At 42.4% G+C, this 18,777-nt stretch overlaps 1 protein-coding gene across 3 annotated transcripts in view; it reads left to right on the top strand.

Annotated features, from left to right (window-relative positions):
* The window catches only part of nsmaf (neutral sphingomyelinase (N-SMase) activation associated factor), a 134,314-nt gene that overhangs the window by 18,441 nt on the left and 97,096 nt on the right, over nucleotides 1-18,777 (top strand). The window lies entirely within an intron of this gene.

Here is an 18,777-nt window from a genome sequence, read left to right as displayed (position 1 = left end):
CTCTCCACACAAAAATCCAACTCCTGTACCAAGATCTCGCGCACGCCACAGCTGATCGGGGGACGATGAGGGACGAGTTACTTGAAGCAAGAACTGAACAACTATCTACCCTTCAAAAGCTGTACAAAGCGACCGCCACAATCCAGCCCATAGATGATCCAAACACTGACGGAAGAAGGAGACCAGAAGATGCGGAACAGCTGAGCAGGAAACGGGACCAGAAAATTGAACTACAATCCCAACCTGAACGACACGCTCAGACCACAGCCCCAAACAAATGGGATAACGATGATGAACCCTCACGTTCAGCCTATCCACAAAATGCATGGGAAATGCATGACCTGCCACCAGCAGTGTCACTAAATCTGCTATTGAAAATGAGCAGGAACATAGAAAAGTTTGATCCAGACAATCCCACTCAAAGCATTGAAATGTATCTGGAACAACTGAACTTTAATCTCGATCGCCTACCTAGAGCTACAGACGCAGACAAGCTGTACCTGTTGAAGAGCACCTCTTCCAGCTCAATCAGAGCCCTGCTTGACAGGCAACCAGCTGGAGAACGCCACAGCTATGACATGGCTTGCCGGACCCTCAAGGCTTGGCACTCAGAAAGTAAAAGCTCCTGCTGCACTACCGCCCTGCACACAAAACAAAAGGCCAACGAAAACCCATTCTATGAGCGGTTCCAGAAAGCCTATTTTGCAACAGAAAACCAACCCGGAGGAGAAGAAACTCCCATGTTCAAGTCAGTGTTCATCGACAACCTCTCCCAATCCATAAAACCCTTCATGACGACCTTCGCGAACCAGGAAACCATGACGGCTCTGCAGCTGAGAGACATGGCATATAAATCATGGGCGAACAACAATCAATCTCAAGACTCAAATGTCCATGTGGTGGAATCAGACTCACACCTACAACTAGAAGGACGAAAACTCCAGAGACCCTACGAACCCAGACCCGCCTACAAGCAACCCTCCTATAATGCACGAGACCACTCAACAAGACCCGAACAATATCAAAACAATTACAACAGACAACCCGACAACAACTATGGATACAAACAACACTCCTATCACGCAAGAAACCACTCAACAAGACCCACACCGTACCAAAACGAACACAACAACCCTGGACGACACCAGGACAACTATAACAAAACAAACAAACCCCAAGAGTATCAACAAAAAGAAAAATGTGAAGAGAACATAGAAATCATGAAGAAAAACCTTAGTGACATACTAAGAAAATTGGATGACGCAAACAAAAAGGATCCGTCAGACCCAGCATGACTAGAAGGCCCCAACACGGAAAACACACCTCAAGGGCTCCCCATTGGATGGGAAAAAGGAAAGATGACCCAAGACCACCACAAACCCAGGAGAAGACAACCTCCAGAAACAACAACACACAAACAAGCCCCACAGTTACACACATTTCTGGGTGAGCTTTCCAGAAAAGGAAGAGCTAACCGAAGCTATGTCCCCATCACACTTGAAGATGAAGTGCCCTGCGAAGGATTGCTGGACACGGGTGCAGAAATCTGCCTGATTGCACCCACCTTGGCCGCTCAGCTAAAAGAAATAGCCAGATCAAACAGAAGATGGATTAAAAGTGAAGATAGTGAATTCAACATCACAAGCTTCACCCAAAACAAAGCTCCAGTCACAGAGACACTGTACTTGAAGCTAACATTTGGGGAAATGTCCCTAATCCACCCCATCCATGTCTCACCGCTTGAGACCGAAAAACTGCTGATTGGACACAATCTACTCAACAGACTGGAACCCCTCATTGACTTCAAACGAAACAAGATATGGACCCACGTCAAGAAGCCCTATCCACTGCCTCACCCTGAAGTCCAGAACACAGTCTTCACAGTGGAAGGGGGGGGACATCCCACGTCTGATCCACATCTCTCAGAAGAGGACCCGATCCATGGGTTAGATGGCCGCTCCAGACCGCCCCAGAGCTACGCCACTCACCCATCGAGACACAAGGTTCAAAAAGAATCAGCACAACGCCATGACCGTCGGGTGCCATCAGAAACCCACCTGCGACGAGAAGCATCACAGGTCCAAAAGAAGTCACATGATGCCAACTGGATGAGAGTGCAGAAAGTAGGAAAACCTACCATGGCCGACAAGCATCCCAGAAGAAGCACCCCAACTGTGACAAGGTGGCACAACCCCCGGAAGAAAACACCGCTACTCGCGGACAACAGGCCATGCACAGAGGCCTGGCCTTATACCAGCAACCTGACCCTGTCAAACTGATGATGAAACAGGTGCACAACAGGTGCCTTGACCAAAGTGTCTCAAAGTCACAAAAAAACAAACCCTCCTTTAAACCAAAATAATAGGCAAACACCGTCACAAGACGAATATGGCTCCACCAATCTACCAATATTTTTATTTCTTAAATCTGTTACCAGAAACCCAACATGATTTACTTTGAGGTACTGTCAAAAGGAATGCCTTAGAGCTACCGCCGCATAAGCCACCTTCCCTGGCCCCTGACAAATAAGACCATGACTCCAGGAAGTCAAGGCACCCACTTCCACTTCTCTCTCTTTTCTTTCCTTTCATTCTAAGAAACTTAGTAATAGGACCCAAGTTAGCGCCCATTGATTCCTACATTGTTTAGTGTCCACTCATGCCAATGTTTACAGTAGAAATGCTGTCGTAGTGTCGTGTTTGTCTTTTCTCTGCTCTTCTTACGTGCCAACAGCCCAATGACGTCGAGTCATCGGACGTTGCCAGCAGGGGGATATGTAGCAGAGCCAACAGACAAACCACGTACCATCACACCTTTCCCCTACCCCCGACAAGGAGAAAGGGGGTTTTCCCCCTTTGTCCTTATCTCCAGAGCAGGAGCTTCAAAGCTTCTGGCCCAGCATGGGGTCAGAAGGTAGACCAAAATGGCCTTACAGTATGGAGACAAAGGATTTTAAGGAAGAACTAACTTTTCTGGATTTACAAACATATTCTCAAGGACTACATGGCTCATGGACACTATTTCAATGACAGTAGTTGATGTGTTATAATGTATGCTTTTCCCTTAATGCTGTGTTGATATAATTTGATGTTTTAATGTAACTTCCTTTCCTGTTATGATAAATCAGTCAATCTTGATATCTAAATGATTCTAATCTACAAACTAAACCATTTATTAATGTTGTATTGTTATATTTTGAAGTATAAGCAATACATGGACATTTGAAATAGCTGAACTCTGAAAAGTTATCAACCACTTCACACCCATACGTCAATCTCAGGATGGACGCCCACGGAGTAACTGACCAATCAAAGAGTTCACCTCCAAAAGGATACCCCCTTTCGCAAGGATTATAAAACCTCGACGCACAAGCAATCCTGGCTTTTTCGCAAGGATTCACCGGAAGTGTTCGCGACACATCTGACCTATCCTTCTCAATGAGCAACTCACTGGACCACTAGGAACTTGAACGAAAGATTCTTTTGCTCTAACCGTTTGACAACGACGAACGGAACCTTGACTCTTCTTCTTCAAACTGACAACAGTAACTGCGATATTGCTACATTTCTTACTTGTGAACATTGGCATATTGTGATTTAAATTGTTACGTTTGATTTTAGTTTGCAAATGATTTAACCTAACTTTCGTTAGGATTAGTTAACATACTCTCCCATTGTTCTCCAGAAGCCTATCTCTCTCTCTCCCTTCCCCCTCCCCACGCGCTCTCAACCTACCATCTTGTACCAACCCTCATCATAGTTTAGGACCTACTTTATACAGTTCAACTCAACTCACTTTCAACTAACCTATAACTTCTCTGGTATTTGTTCATTATAATTACATTTCATTAAATAAATCATTGTTTATAATACTCGCGTTATCCCTCACGTTATCTGATCTGCTCTACTTTCATAGAATTCACTACTTAAGATTAGACTGATTATTACGAAGGCTATTATTCAATATTATTCAATAAGGTTTCCTCTGTCCCTTTAACAAATAAGAGGTGGTGCCCCCAAGAACTACATACTTTATTATAAATTAAGTATTGCTAATCTTAAACGAGCAAACCCCGCTACAGCGCAAAGCAATATGTGGCATACTCCTCAGTCCTTTGTCTTGCGTCCTTTTTCCAAATACCTGTGAGACAGCCTTTACAATGTGGGCAGAGCAAAGGTGTAAAACTGTGAATTTATGAAGGTCACTGTTGGTTTTCTGAATTGCTATGACTTCATGGGCTCTTTCCAGATAGGCAGATATAGTCTCCTTGTTGAAGGACAGCAGCACACTATCCATCAGAGCCCAGCTGTAGTCTGTCTCTACCTGTCGTACTCTGCGCGATGTGCACTTTGAGACTTTTCTGACAGTTTCCATCAACCAATATGTCAATGTTGGGATAGAATGTTCATTGGTGATAAGCTCAGAGATGGGGACAGGTGGCTTATCTTTGACACAACACCACTGGTAGCGTCAAGATGGAGAGTGACTGGTGTGGGTTGTTTTAGATGCTCCACCAATATATTTATTCCTGCATCCATGTACATATGGACTCCAAATGAGTCCACCTGCAGGTGCTGAATATAACCACCAGAAGAAACATTGCTGCTGCACTCCTTCAGAATTTTTTGTGTGAGCATCAGCTCCAGCAGGACATCATTATGGAGTCTCTTACTTTTTTGCACTTCTGAGGAAATCATTTTTAGAACATCTTTGGTAAGACTCCTGGTGATATTACCAACAAATAGTTCTGCTCTTGGAGTCTTTCTGAGCTGCTGATAGTGGTAGTTGCTCACACCTTTGTGGATTACCCTGGCAATTCTACCTCTTCTCGGGAAGCTTGCATACCGAAATTTTCTTTCCTTTTTTGAATGAGTGACTTCTCCTAATCTCAGCACTCTGATGGTTGTTTTCTTTTTGGTTATGGGCTTGTGTTTTCTCCTGAACACATACACGGCTTTGCATGACTTAAATGTGCACACTGCAGATACATGCAGGTATGGGGACATTCTTTTACGGCTGTGTGTAGCTTTAACATGTTGGTATTTAAATGACAGAGTACAGCAAGGATTGATTTTAATGAACTCTTTGGAGAGGATTGCTGTCCATGGGCACCTAAGTTTGTTTGTGCCTGGAAATGGTTTTATTGTATTCCAATTCTCCTTTTTAATTTTAATTGTGAAAACCTTGGGTCCAGGTTTTGTTGCTCTTAACTGTGATTGGTCAAATTCAGGAGAGCCTTTGTCTGTCTTTTTCTTCCTGTCTCTCGCCTTCTCTAACTCTCCTTCTGTATCTGTTTCCAGTGTCCCTTCTGTCTCTATGTTTTCACTGTGTTCAGGAGAGCCTTTGTCTGTCTTCTTCCTGTCTCTCGCCTTCTTTAACTCTACCTCGGTTAGTTCTGTTTGTTCTTCATCTTTATCCTGTTGCTCCTGCTTCTCTCTTTCATGTTGCCTAACTACTTCTTCCCTTATCTTTCTTCTGTCTTGGCTCCATATGACATATAGCCATTTGCAAAGTTTCACAGAGTCATCATTAAATAAGTGCAGAGCTAAATTTGACCATATTTCAGATTTTACTGTAATCTTCCTTTTTCCAAGCCCATGTGCAACAAATGCCTGTATTATTGTTTCTCTGCCACCTGCTTTTTGCCAGAGATCTATGACTGCTGTTTGTCCTTTCTTTACGCGCCCCATCATGAATGGGTCATCATTTTCATTTTAAACGGGAAAACCTATGGAAAATTCTATTAGTGTTGTATAGCATCATCATGGCCTAAATGAAAAACTACATGTTTTTTTTTTTTTTACTGTATTTAATTGTTTGGTAAAACCTGAGGTCACAGTTTGGGTAACCATATTCTACTGCAGGTTGCTGCTGCAGCTGCGTTTGACCCTGTTTTAATCAACATCTTCAACATCTCCCTAGACCACTAATGCAAAGGGCTTCAAAAACACCATTATCTTCGTGCACATATCCACAAAGATCTCCTACCTCAATGACCACAGCCCAAATGTTGTTTCACTCACTCACTCAAAGATCAGTTGAAAACACCATTAACGTTGCATTCCACCACCCACAACATCTTATTCATAAGTTCAGTCTTCAACACCATTGAAGACCCATTCAAACTCTTCAAAAAGATAGTACTTTTATCACCCAAATAAAAGTACCCCCCGGAATAAAAGTACCCCCCGGACAAATCCTCAAAATCTAATAAAGGTACCCCCCGTAAAATTGCCAAATCGGCACGCAAACTGTGTCCATATGCTATCAAAATGTGTTCCTGCCAGTAAACGATGCTAAGTGCGCATCGTTTACTGTCACTTGCAATCAGGAATAGAAATGGACAGCAAATATACCATTGCTAGGAAAAAACTTCACCACTTGTAGTTTGGAAATACATAATCATTGTTAGAAAATTTCAAAAAAGAGGCTGTCTGGTTACAAATATATGGTAGTACTTTTCCTCAAAAACTTAGTCAACATGACTGCAACATAACATGAAAACCACTGGAAATACATAGTTATTACAAAGTAAAAAAAAGAGGCTGTCTAGTTACAAACATGTACTATCACTTTTCCTAAAACAGCTTACAGTCAACATGACAACCACTACAAAATAAAGCATTGCTAGGAAAATACTTCAATGCCTGTAGCTTAGAAATACATAGTAAAAAATCTGTCAAATAACAAACATGCCATGACTACTGGTATACCTCAACAAACTTATAGTAGACACGACTGCCGCGCAGCACAATTGCAGGTGCTGTGATATTTCTAATGACATCATCTCGCAGCACCTCATATTCCGCATCTTGTGCGGCATGCAATCCTGAACTTGCACCAGTACTAGTTACACCTTCAAAGTATCTAACAGCAAGCCCAGCCCCTTCCCCCCGTACAACTACAGCTGGCATTTCGAGAGTGCCATATCTCACTAGCACATGGTCATCAACATTCAGCGACACAGGTGTGTTGTCTGTACTGGGTAGAGACACAGGTGTCGTGCCGGATGTGGAAGCTGTGACAGGTGTCGTGGCGGATGTGGAAGCTGTGACAGGTGACGTGCCGGACGTGGAAGCTGACATGGGAATCACAGTGGTTGATTCAACCAAACTCTGTACAAGATCGGAATTCGACTTTAGGCGGTGTTTCACACTGTTGCGTGCCTTGGCATACGCAGATCTCATATGGCAGAGATGTGGCAGCATCAGGGTGGATGTCTCTTTGCCATATGTGTTCAGCACTTTTGCCAGTTCATTCAGGAACTTCCCATCCATGTTAAGGCTCTGATCAGTTGTGTTAGTTGGCAGGCCAACATGGTCTGTAGATACCCTGGTCGTGGTACTACTGACGGTAGGTACTGGTGCTGGCACTTGATCTGGGGCTAGTGCTCCTCCTTCATCTTCATCCTCCGCCTCAAATTCAAGATCAATGTTGAATTCGAGCTCCCCATCTTCTGTGTCCAGTAGCTCATTCCCTTCATCTACTGGATCCTGATTCTGTTGGGCAGCGCGTCAAACTCCCTCTGGTGGTGTAATAGAGGCAAGGAGATCTTTTACTGTTTTTGGTGGCTCCTTCGCCATCTCCTCCTGGCGGAATGCCACAATCTCCTCTCCCACCAACTGATAGTTTGTCCCGGACAAACAAGTCCTCACTCCCATCTAGGGCACTGAGAATGAAGTTCTCCTTCAATGCCGCAGTGATGTCAACCTGAAGGGTATCCCAGCTGTCAACCAGCATGCTCATCATGGGTCATCCCTGGAAGGTGAGGGGATTTGAGGGGATCATTGCTCAGCTGCTGAACCATCAGCTCAGACTCCCTCTGCCTGTATCCAACTTTCAGGAGATGATGCAGGTGTGTATCGTTGACTTGTATATCTCCTGTTGTACCACCACCCAAGCAGACTAAGATATATCCACGAGCCAACAGCTCCTGCCTCACCTCCTCCGTGACATGGACAGAATAATCATCCAAGATGTAGATGGCCCACTGTCGCTGGCTGAAGATGTTTCGCGCCTTCAAGTTGGGGAGGGTCTTGATTGTGGCCTTCATGGTGTCCAGCCTGTAAGATCCCTTGGGGCCCCAGTGAGTGGTCACTCCCTCTGGACGATGTAACTTGTCCTGTAGAATTGTGCCCTTCCCCTTGAACACAAATTGTGGTCGCATCCCCAGGCCATTCTTACTGGAGGCTTGAGTGAAGACAGTCACTCTCTCCCTTGACAACATGTAGTTCTCTTTGACGTAGGTGGGGAAATCCTTTATGGTCAACGTCTTCTGTCCGGCTGTCTCGTTGCGATGTAGTGGCATTTGAGCTCTGTTGATAATGTCAACATCCTTCACCTTCAATCTTTTCTCGAAGAAAACCCTCACCCGAATAATGTTCTTCAGGAAATCAATGATTCTTTCCTTGCGAACAGTTTCCGACACCCATCCATCCTCGCACCCAGTTGTCACTGAACTTTACTCGCTCCTCGTCTGTTGGATCGAGGCCGCTTTGCTGTATATATTCTTCGTACAGCTGCTTGCATTTCACCACGAAGATCTTTTTTGGCAGGCGGGCTTTCAAAGATCCTCGCACATCAACAAACCTAACGAAACGAAAGTGTTACTATACATTTTGTCGAGTAGGCCTATATAAACAAATATTCAAAAGCTAATCAGAGTTTGATAAATAAGAATAAATAAATAAATGTACCACTGAAATGCAGCTTGTTGCACTTCTGGCACGGCCTGCTTCCTCCCGCCACCAGGCTGGCGGTACTGTTTTTTGCGGGGAACTTCATCCACGTCAGTGGGGTTTTCAAGCCGTCTTTCGTGCTCACGAAGTGCGCGCAGGGCGACTTGTTTGGCACTTTGAAAATCATTGCTACCGTTTGCAGCTCTTGCCAGCGAGGGAAAAGCCTCCCTCACAGCCCTGGCCAGATATCTCTCTTTGGGCTTTTGCTGAATCCAATCTTTACGTTTTCCATCCCACCTCTTGGGGAGGGCAGCCGCTTCCTCTTCATATTGTAGCTTGAACTCGTAGCAGCGCTTCCCGAGATCATACTTATCTACAAGCGAATACTTTCTCTTCTTTGCATTGCTTGACTCCATACTAGTAAAACAAATGTGTTGTTAGCTGACACAATTTGTGTGTTATTACCAATCAGTTTTCTACAAATTGTGTGTTGTTTGATCTTACCATTGGACGCACACAACATGTGTTAAAACATTGACCAATCACATCACTACTGTACTTCAACAACTTTGCGTGCCCAAAAAAAATTCCTTTTTGAAAGACGCACTGGTAACCACGGAAATACCCTGGGATTTTAATTTGACGATAAGAGGCTCATTGTCTATAGGTTGTGACTGTCATGCTGGTGTGCTGAATGGGAACCGTTATGTGAGTGTACAGTAGCTAGAGCTAACATCAGAGCCATAATGAGGCTCTGGCTAACATTTACTAGCTTGCACTGACAACCTTCAGTTGGTAGCTAACGTCGTTAGCTAATGTAAGCTACTTGTCAGTAGCTAGCTAGCTAAGGTAGCTAACGCTTTCACATCAAAGAGTTCAAATTTATCTTCCCTTCTGAAAAAAATGCATGGAATTTTCTAAAATTGTCTCGATTTTCCCCACAAAAATAAACGTACCGTCCAAAATAAGAACGTACCGGGTGGATTTTTCGAGTAAAACAAATAAACGTACCGGTACGTTTATTTGGGAGATAAGAGTAGGGAGTTTAGACCAAATGTATTTCTAGTCTATATATATTCCTTATTGTTCTCCATTTACTTTGACTAATTTACTAATACAATATAGTTGTAGCACGGTAACTTGTCTGTCAGAACTTGCTTTCCTAATCAAGGACAACCTCTAGCAAAGTTACAGTAAACTGTCCTTTATGTGACTTACCATTTAAACCATATATGGCTCTAATAACTAATAAGGGCCAACATTTTTATTTTAGTTGCCTGGTGCTCAGGCAATTTCCTCTAAGCAACAGCCAAAACCAACAAACTCATCAAAACACTGTACCAGCCTTAATATCACTATTCCTCAAGTCAGGCAAACACAAACACTAAGTCATTCAGATGTATTGGGGAATGTCCCTGTACTTACTGTAAGTCGCTCTGGATAAGAGCATCTGCTAAATGACTAAATGTAAAATGTAATGTATTGGCCAATCAGTACACTTACATCTCCAGCGGCCAGTCACAAATCAGCAGATTGTCAAAAGTTATTGGCCTTCCTCTTCCACTGACCCATCTAAGCAGTTGTCTATAAATGCTCTCACCTGCTAGTGTCTGGGAATAGTATGTAAAGGGTGCTGATACACAAATCTTAGTGACACATCACATTGAACTGTCATGTTTATATATACATACAGTATACTGTACATATATTTCTTTATATTAATTACATCAGGATGTCATCACCCATCCCACTGCTTGGCATTGAAACAAGCTTCACTCTCCATAACAAGCCAGCAGCAGGTCCACACCAGGGACGGTGGTTGAAGACAGAGTGATCATTACTGTGTAGGAAAGCCACCACACAGACACACCTGGAATCTGTCAGTGGCAGTTAATGTTGCTGTCAGTCATTACATTTTTACATTTAGTCATTTAGCAGACGCTCTTATCCAGAGCGCCTTACAGTAAGTACAGGGGCATTCTCCCCGAGGCAAGTAGAGTGAAGTGCCTTGCCCGAGGACACAACGCCAATTGGCAACCTTCTGATTACTAGTCCGATTCCCTTACCGCTCAGCCACCTGACTCCCTCCACTCAACCCTTATCAGCAGTTCATAAGAAGGGACAGCCAAAACAGGGGGTGACCACCACCAAAACCACAACAGGGTCCCAGACACCCAGAACTTTACCACAATGCTGACCATGAATTATCGGCAACCTGCCCTCACCACTCCCTGGGGAACCAATGACAGTTCTCTCCAGTTTGCTGCACCTAAAATAAATGCAACCTCATGGGGCAGTAAACACACTACCAATTTGTGCTGTCTGTAAAGGTGTGTCTGAGGTGTAGTGCTGTTCCCCACACCACACTGTACATCTTACTTAAACAAGTGTTAGTTCAGTGCACTCAATTAGCATTTATAGGGAAAGAAGGGATTCATCAGCACTGATAATAGCCTATAATAATATAATAACGAGAGAGGATACAATTTCTGGGGAACTTGTAGGGTGTATTGCTTGCGTCTGCTGTATTGCTTGCGTCGGTTGCAGATGGGTCCATTTAATAAACAAGCTGAACCCCCTTTGAAACAAGCTTTTCTAACCACGTTGTCACCGGCTGTATTTTTCAGATGGAATCGCGATTTACAGCACTTGTACCATCTGCTGACTGAAAATATGCCCCCAAAAACGTAAATAAGCTTGATATTTATTTAGGGGGAATGGCTAATTCAAAAGAAGTTTGCTGGAAGCGATCATTGTCAGTAACAAAGCCAAAAGCGACTTTTTGGTCTCAGTCTAGAGCCCTGCCTGGAGAAGCTGAATTGTGCTACGAGAAAGCTACTGTAGCGTAGTGTTAGCTGCTGTTGCTAGCCAAACTACACTGAGGGGATTGTTTGAATGCGACCGAAATTAAAAACTTTCTTTTGAAATAAAGTTTAGGCTGTGGCATTGAAGACAGCGACACACCACACAAGCTTGAGTTTAAATACATTCTTTAATGTGACATTACTTACTGTACATGCAAGTCTTGAATTGCTTAAATGTATAATGCTGCTAGTACAACACGGCACAATACGATACTTGCTGTGCAGTTTCTATGCACGTCGTATCTAATGCGTCGTTGCTAACGTGTGCCGACATTGTGACGTAGGCTAGCATTGAGTACCCTTCGTTGACATAGGGCACTTTTTTGCCACAAAAACGTAATTTAAACTTAAACCATGCAACGGAACGTAAATAAAAATACAAGAAACTCAATCGCTACCAAGACTAAACTTTTAACACCTACGCTGTCTATGTAGTCCAAATATTGACTGAGGCTTAGGGGTGGGATAAGAAAGAATAAGAATATATATGTGAGAGAACAAAGGTTGTGCCCTTGCCAAAGGCAAAGCACACCCAATAATATAGTATTCATGACACTGTCCTGCGGTTTCGTAGGGCCAGCTCCAATTTGTGCCACTGGTCGTAAATAGAAGGCCCCATGGCTAGCACTATGTAAACCCAAAGAAACACTGCAACTACAATAACGAACTATGCAGGCAAGTCTATCATTTTCAGAGATATCCGCAATAATTCTTTTTTTTTTATAATTCTTTTTTTTGTGAAAAATCAAGTACTTACCTGAAGAGAACTGAAGAATGTATAATGAATACCGAAGCTGCCTGCAAGTAAGCAATTAGAGGAGATTAGGCTCGGACCCACAAAAAACAATAACATGTCAATAAACAATTTAACAATGCTATACATCACACAGTTATAATTATTTGCCTCGGTTTACTTACTTGAGAGATAAAACTTGCATGAAGAGCCAATTTACAGGATACGCGTCTGTCGTCTCAACTTGTTTACTTCTTTCTGGCACAGAAACAGCTGACCAGCTGACCTATCCCCTTGCGTTTTGATTTGCTGTAGTAAACCTACTGATTGGAGTTGTACGCTGCCCTCCAGGAGAAGACCTTGTTATATCTAAACCTGTTGTTTAAAAACTGTTTCTTACCCAATGCGACGTAGAATTCCTTACACCATACTCGTCTGGACAACACACTCTGTAGTGTATTTGTATTTTTTTAAATACTTTTTTGTGTTGTCTCCTTACAATATTCAGTGAAAAAATATTTTGTGTTAAATGTAGGCTATATATATGTAGCCTACTGTCTAAAACGGAGGTTGTCATGCTGTAGTGTAGTCAAGTATGTGTAGAATGTGATTATTAATGGGACTAAGAAATCCACCATTTTATTACCAATATATAACATGTTGAATAACTAAAGTTAATTATAATATTATCAATATTAATTACTATTTTATAAGGCAGAAGATCAGGGGCGGTGCCAGATCATTTTTTATGCAGGTGCTGAGGGGGTGCTAGATCATTGACAGGGGGAGCTGCGCAATTATATATATAGGCTATATACAGCGCGCAAGCGAGATTTTTGGCATTAATTTCAGTGCAAAATGGTTTCTTGAGATTTATGTAATATAACCATTACGTTGGACTCATATTGTCAGAGCTATATTTTCCGGAAATTACAACCCAAACTAGAGAGGGTACAATTTCTGGGGAAATTGTATATAATTTCTGGGGAAATTGTAGGGTGTGCTTGCTTGCATCGGTTGCACAGGGGTCCGTTTTTTAATGACATTTTTACAACTGCTATTTCTGTATTTTATATAAAAATGCATACTTATTAATTATAAAGATTACATGGATTTAAAAGCATTTTTTTTTGCTGCTCATTTACAACTGAAAATACGAGTGAAGTGTAGAATGAAATAGATGTCTTCTCATTTCCCCTGCAAGAGGTAGCCTCATCGTTGAATCAAAACGAATAAATTTGGCAGAAAAATTGACCTAATCTCTATGACTTAAACGTCCTTTTAAGTTTTTCCCTTCTTGTGATATTTTCATGCATTTAGCCTACTCATTGCATTCATTCATTAATAAAGAACCCCCTTTGAAGATTATTCTACGACGTTACCGGCAGTAGAAGATGGAATCGCGATTCAAACAGTACCATCTGCTAACTGAAAATATGCCCCCCAAAACGTAAATAAGCTTGACATTTATTTAGTGAAAAATAGCTCATTCATAAAAAGCTCGCTGGTAGCGATCATTGTCAGTAACAACGCAAAATGCGATATAGCCGTGTGTGGAGAAGCTGCCCCGGTAAATTGTACTACTACGGTACAGTACTAGACTACTGCTGTGTTCGTCTTGGTAGCGATTGCGTTGGTTGAATTGTATTTAACGTTCCGTTGTACGGTTTAGGCTGAAATTAATTATTTTCATGAACAGATTGACAACGTTTAGGCTGTGGCAATGAAGTTCAGATTAGTAGTTAGATAGACTTTTGATTTAAGTAAGGGGAGTGCCGAACATGTTCTGTCGCCGTTTGACTTCCTAAACAGCTGTGTAGCTTGTAGTGTCTCGTGTAGCTTGTAGTGTCTCGCGTAGGCTACAGCGTTGCAGTGATACACTGGATTGAAACCACAGGTAATGATTATTTCACCCACAAATCGTTTACTTGTAATCTAATGTCATAATAAATCCTACAACGAAAATGTATATGTGAGGAATGTTTATTTTAACGATTGAAAACAGATACATCATAGACCACTGTAGTATGTGTTGCCCGGGCAACAGAGGCTAATGTCATGATGCTAATATTTCAGTGAAATAGTAGACTAACGTTTCCGAAAGTAAATGTGGGCTTACTTCCTTAATAATATCAGCTAATATTGTACATTACACATCACAATTGTGTGTCATATCACAAAGTAAAATGAGTAAATAGTTATCACCCTGGCCTCTTTGCTTGTGGCGTTCCTGCAGCTGCCTTGCAGTAAAGCTATAGTTAGCCTACCTATCCCCCAAGTTAACAGATGCGAAACGAATGTTCTGCTACAGGTAGTCACGCGTGTTTTCGTGACGTTAGTGACGTGACTGTGGCTAGCAAATTAGCCACCGTTAGCTTCACTTTTCGCCACAAAAACTTAACTTAAGCCCAAACCATGCAACGGAACGTAAATTCCAATAGAAGCAACGCAATCGCTACCAAGACGAACCTTTTGACACCGCCGTTGTGTATGTAGGCCAAATATTGACTGAGTTTTAGGGGGGCGAAAATAATAAATAAATAAATAAATATATATGTGAAAGAACAAAGGTTGTGCTCTCGCCGAAGGCTTGAGCACACCCAATAATATATGTGAGAGAACAAAGGTTGTGCCCTTGCCGAAGGCAAAGCACACCCAATAAACGGATTGATCCGTTGAGCTAGCATGCCCGTAGTTGTTTTGTTTGTTTGAGAGAAATGAGTTGTCACGCGTTGCACACAACACACACGCGTGCAGACATAGCCTACCGAGAGAGAAACCCCAAGTCGATTTCTAAAATCAGCATCAAATGAATTCTCGAAGTTGAAAAGCACAGGGAGTTGTTGTATGACCCCCAGCAACAATTTTACAAGGACAACGTAGATAAGGATCAATGCTGGGATATAGCCAATGCCATGTTTATGTACCATGTCAGCGTAAAGGAAAGCTCAAGCCCAATTTATACTTAGGTCGCAAACACTTTTGAAAAGGTCGCCGACAGAAATGACGTCTCGGTCGACACTTTTAACCGTCGCTTAGAAGTGTCGCCTACCAGGAGAAATTTCTACTGGCGCGGATGTCGTCACATAGTGAAAAATTAAAATGGTCAGTTTCTCCGATTGATCACCTAGGCTACAAAGCGTTAACAATGTAACCATTGCTATGAATGTAACGGTAAAATGATTCTGTTTACGTCAAGCAAACCTTGAGCACAGGCGACTGTTTGCCGAAGTATAAATGCAGCTGCCTGAGCGACACTTTTTTTTTTTTTCGTCGGCGACCATTTCAAAAGTGTCCACGACCTAAGTATAAATTAAGCTTCAGAGTAGCTGAAAGGCTTGTTGACCGGCGCAGAGAAATGCGCGTCTGGTGTGAACAGCTTTTGCACAGTCGTAGCCGATCGTAGCCGATCGTGGCGCTGCGCAGCGCGTTCAGGCGCTTCGCAGCCAGTGTGTCCCAGGCATAACGGTGCGTTCACACTGCAGCGGAGCGGGCGACGCGGCGGCTTCCAATTCATTTTCAATGAAACCAGGGGTTGACGCTCGCGTAGGGCATTGTGGGAAGGCAAGCGGATAGTTTTCAAGTTGGATTTTCTCAACTTTATGTAAATGAGGAGCGTGAAAACGCTAGTGTTGGCCAATCGGATTGGTTTCTTGTTTCTTGTAACGTGTTGGTCATGGTAAACATTTCTAGGTTTTACAATTTCAAGATGGAGGAGAAACTTATCGTATGTGTCTGCACACCCAGTTCTGTTCAGAACAAAGTTACGTAATGTGACAAGCCTGAATTTAAAGGTTACATTAAACTAACTCGAGAGGGTACAATTTCTGGGGAAATTGTAGGGTGTGCTTGCTTGCGTCGGTTGCACCGGGGTCCGTTTTTTAATGACATTTTTACAACTGATATTTCTGTATATTTTATATAAAAATGCATACTTATTATTTATAAAGATTACATAGATTTAAAAGCATTTTTTTTTGCTGCTCATTTACAACTGAAAATACGAGTGAAGTGTAGAATGAAATAGATGTCTTCTCATTTCCCCTGCAAGAGGCAGCCTCATAGTTGAATCAAAACGAATAAATTTGGCAGACCGGTGTAAAAATTGACCTAATCTCTATGATTTAAACGTCATGAGGTGAAAATGACCAAACTAAAGGCTGTGCAACATGTATACATAGTCGGTGAACACTCTGAAATAGATTTGAGGATGAGGAAGTCACATGACCAAAAAGCTATTGAAGTTTGAAATATTCAAAAATTAACTGAAAATAGTGTGAGGTGAAAATGAAAAAACTAAAGGCTGTGCAGCATGAATGCATACATCGTCAACAGTTTAACATTTTGACGCTCCTTTTTCATGTTGTTGAAAAGCTATTGACTTTTGAAATTTGACATTTGTTATTTGTTGATGGTCCCTAAACATACGTGTTGTTTAGGCAGCCATAAGCATAGGCTAAGCGGCCGGTTGTAGCGGCGCTAAACCCTGGCTAAATTAAGACAATCCTGGGCGTCCGAATATCTGTTGAATATCGAACTTCAAACCAACTTCACCACGGTCTTTTCCATGTTGATAAGAGCATTAAAATGAGAAAAAATTATGGGACAAAAAGAAATCAAGGGACATTTAGAATAGATAAAAATGTGAGATTAATCGCGAGTTAACTATGACATTAATCGCGATTAAATATTTTAATCGTTTGACAGCACAAAAAACAAAACAAGAATAACTTCTAAAGTAAGAGCTATTATGCTGTGAATTGAGTAGGCTAATACAGCTAATCTGTTGTGATTGTGTGACCAGATAATGTATTTAGCTGAGTTGATTTGATATGCTGTTTTGTATAACAGGTGTATTGCATAATTATTGTGTGATGCTGCTATAGGCCTCTGTGAGAGTTAGTTTGTCAAGTGCAGTAGGTTGTCTTTTGCAGTATGTTGCCCTGCTCACTTAGTGACTGTTCAAGTTCAAGTCTTTAATTGGCAGATGCACAGAACAACACAAAGTCAGACTGGGCATTGAAATTCTTAGGACAACACAACGCAAAGCAACCTGGTATAACATAACATGTAAGTTCTCTGAACATAGATTACACCTATGATAAGCAAAAATATAACAAACCTAAATATACAAGATCATATACGATACAGTATAATAAACCTATAATACACATAATAACCTATACTAACCTTATAAACCTATACTAACCTAAAGACAAGTGGGGTAACAATTAGTGCAATATTGCTAGTGCAACCAGTAGCTGAAAGTGACATTGTGTAAAGTGGCTGGTGTGAAAGTGGAGAGAGTGTATCAGTGCCCTTTCAGAAGCCTGATGGCCCTTGGAAAGAAACTATTCTCTAGTCTACGTGTGCGAACGCGAATGCTTCGGTATTGCCTGCCAGAAGGCAACAGGGTAAAAAGACTGAAGGATGCGTGGTAACAGTCTCTTGGAATCCTGCCAGCTTTCCTGAGGCATCATTTGTGGTAGGTGTCCTGTAGGGCTGGGAGCTTCCTGCTGAAGATGAACTCAGCAGACCGGACCACAAAGCGTAGGACCTTGCAGTCCCTGTCTGTGCAGCTCCCATACCACACTGTAATGCAACCAGTCAGTATGCTCTCTATTGTGCATCTGTAGAAGTTAGTGAGGATGACTGAGTCCATGCCAAACTTCTTCAGTTTCCTCAGGAAGAAGAGGCGTTTTTTTGCAACTTGCACTCATCTGTCTTGCTGGATGGCATTGTTGTATCTTCTGTCAGTCACATTTCAGAATTACTGGTCTGCTTTCTGCTTACCCTTTGGAGGGGGGTGGGGAGACATGAAATTCAGTGCCATGGGGCCCTTCGGGATACTAATCTGGCCTTGCCAGCAAATGCAACTGCAACACTGACACTTTAATCAGATACAGAATAAAAATAAGTGGAGTCCAGTTACCCTGAGGACCTGGCTTCATACCATTCCCTGCTGACAAATGTCTGTTCGACCACTTCAAAATACATTTTTGCATCTCTAACCCAAGCAAACTATTCTACACTGTCTCATACCTCCTCCACCTAACCTTTTCTACCTAACATCAAGATAATCTGTCAGTTTCTGATGCAGTGCTCAATACAGTTGTTTGGTTAGGTCACAATGTTCTCTCATCTGGACGACAATAACTCCCTTCTCACTACCAGCCTGGGCCATACCACGCTGCCAGGTTCCAGCCTAGACTTCAATTGCCCCAAGTATTGACAAGAGTGGTCTCTCCACAGAGAAAGAAAGTTCTTGCAACCCACTCTGCAATGTTTTTCATTTCTTGATCCCCAGTTGTGAAATGATCTCCCTATCGCAATGCACCTCTCTCGAAATGCACCTATCGAAATGCATGCACCTTCATGGTCACCTCTTCAAACTCTACCTTGACTGATCCAGGGTTTCTCGCAGCACTCCCCCCCCGGTCTGACGGCAAACCCCACCTACCACCTTAACTAACCTATTTTCTGCGGGAAACCCTGTGATTAA

Source organism: Osmerus eperlanus, chromosome 15 (genome assembly GCF_963692335.1).
Source record: "Osmerus eperlanus chromosome 15, fOsmEpe2.1, whole genome shotgun sequence".
Classification (NCBI taxonomy): domain Eukaryota; kingdom Metazoa; phylum Chordata; class Actinopteri; order Osmeriformes; family Osmeridae; genus Osmerus; species Osmerus eperlanus.
Note: the sequence above shows the minus strand (reverse complement) of the source record. Positions and strands in the feature narration are given on the sequence as shown.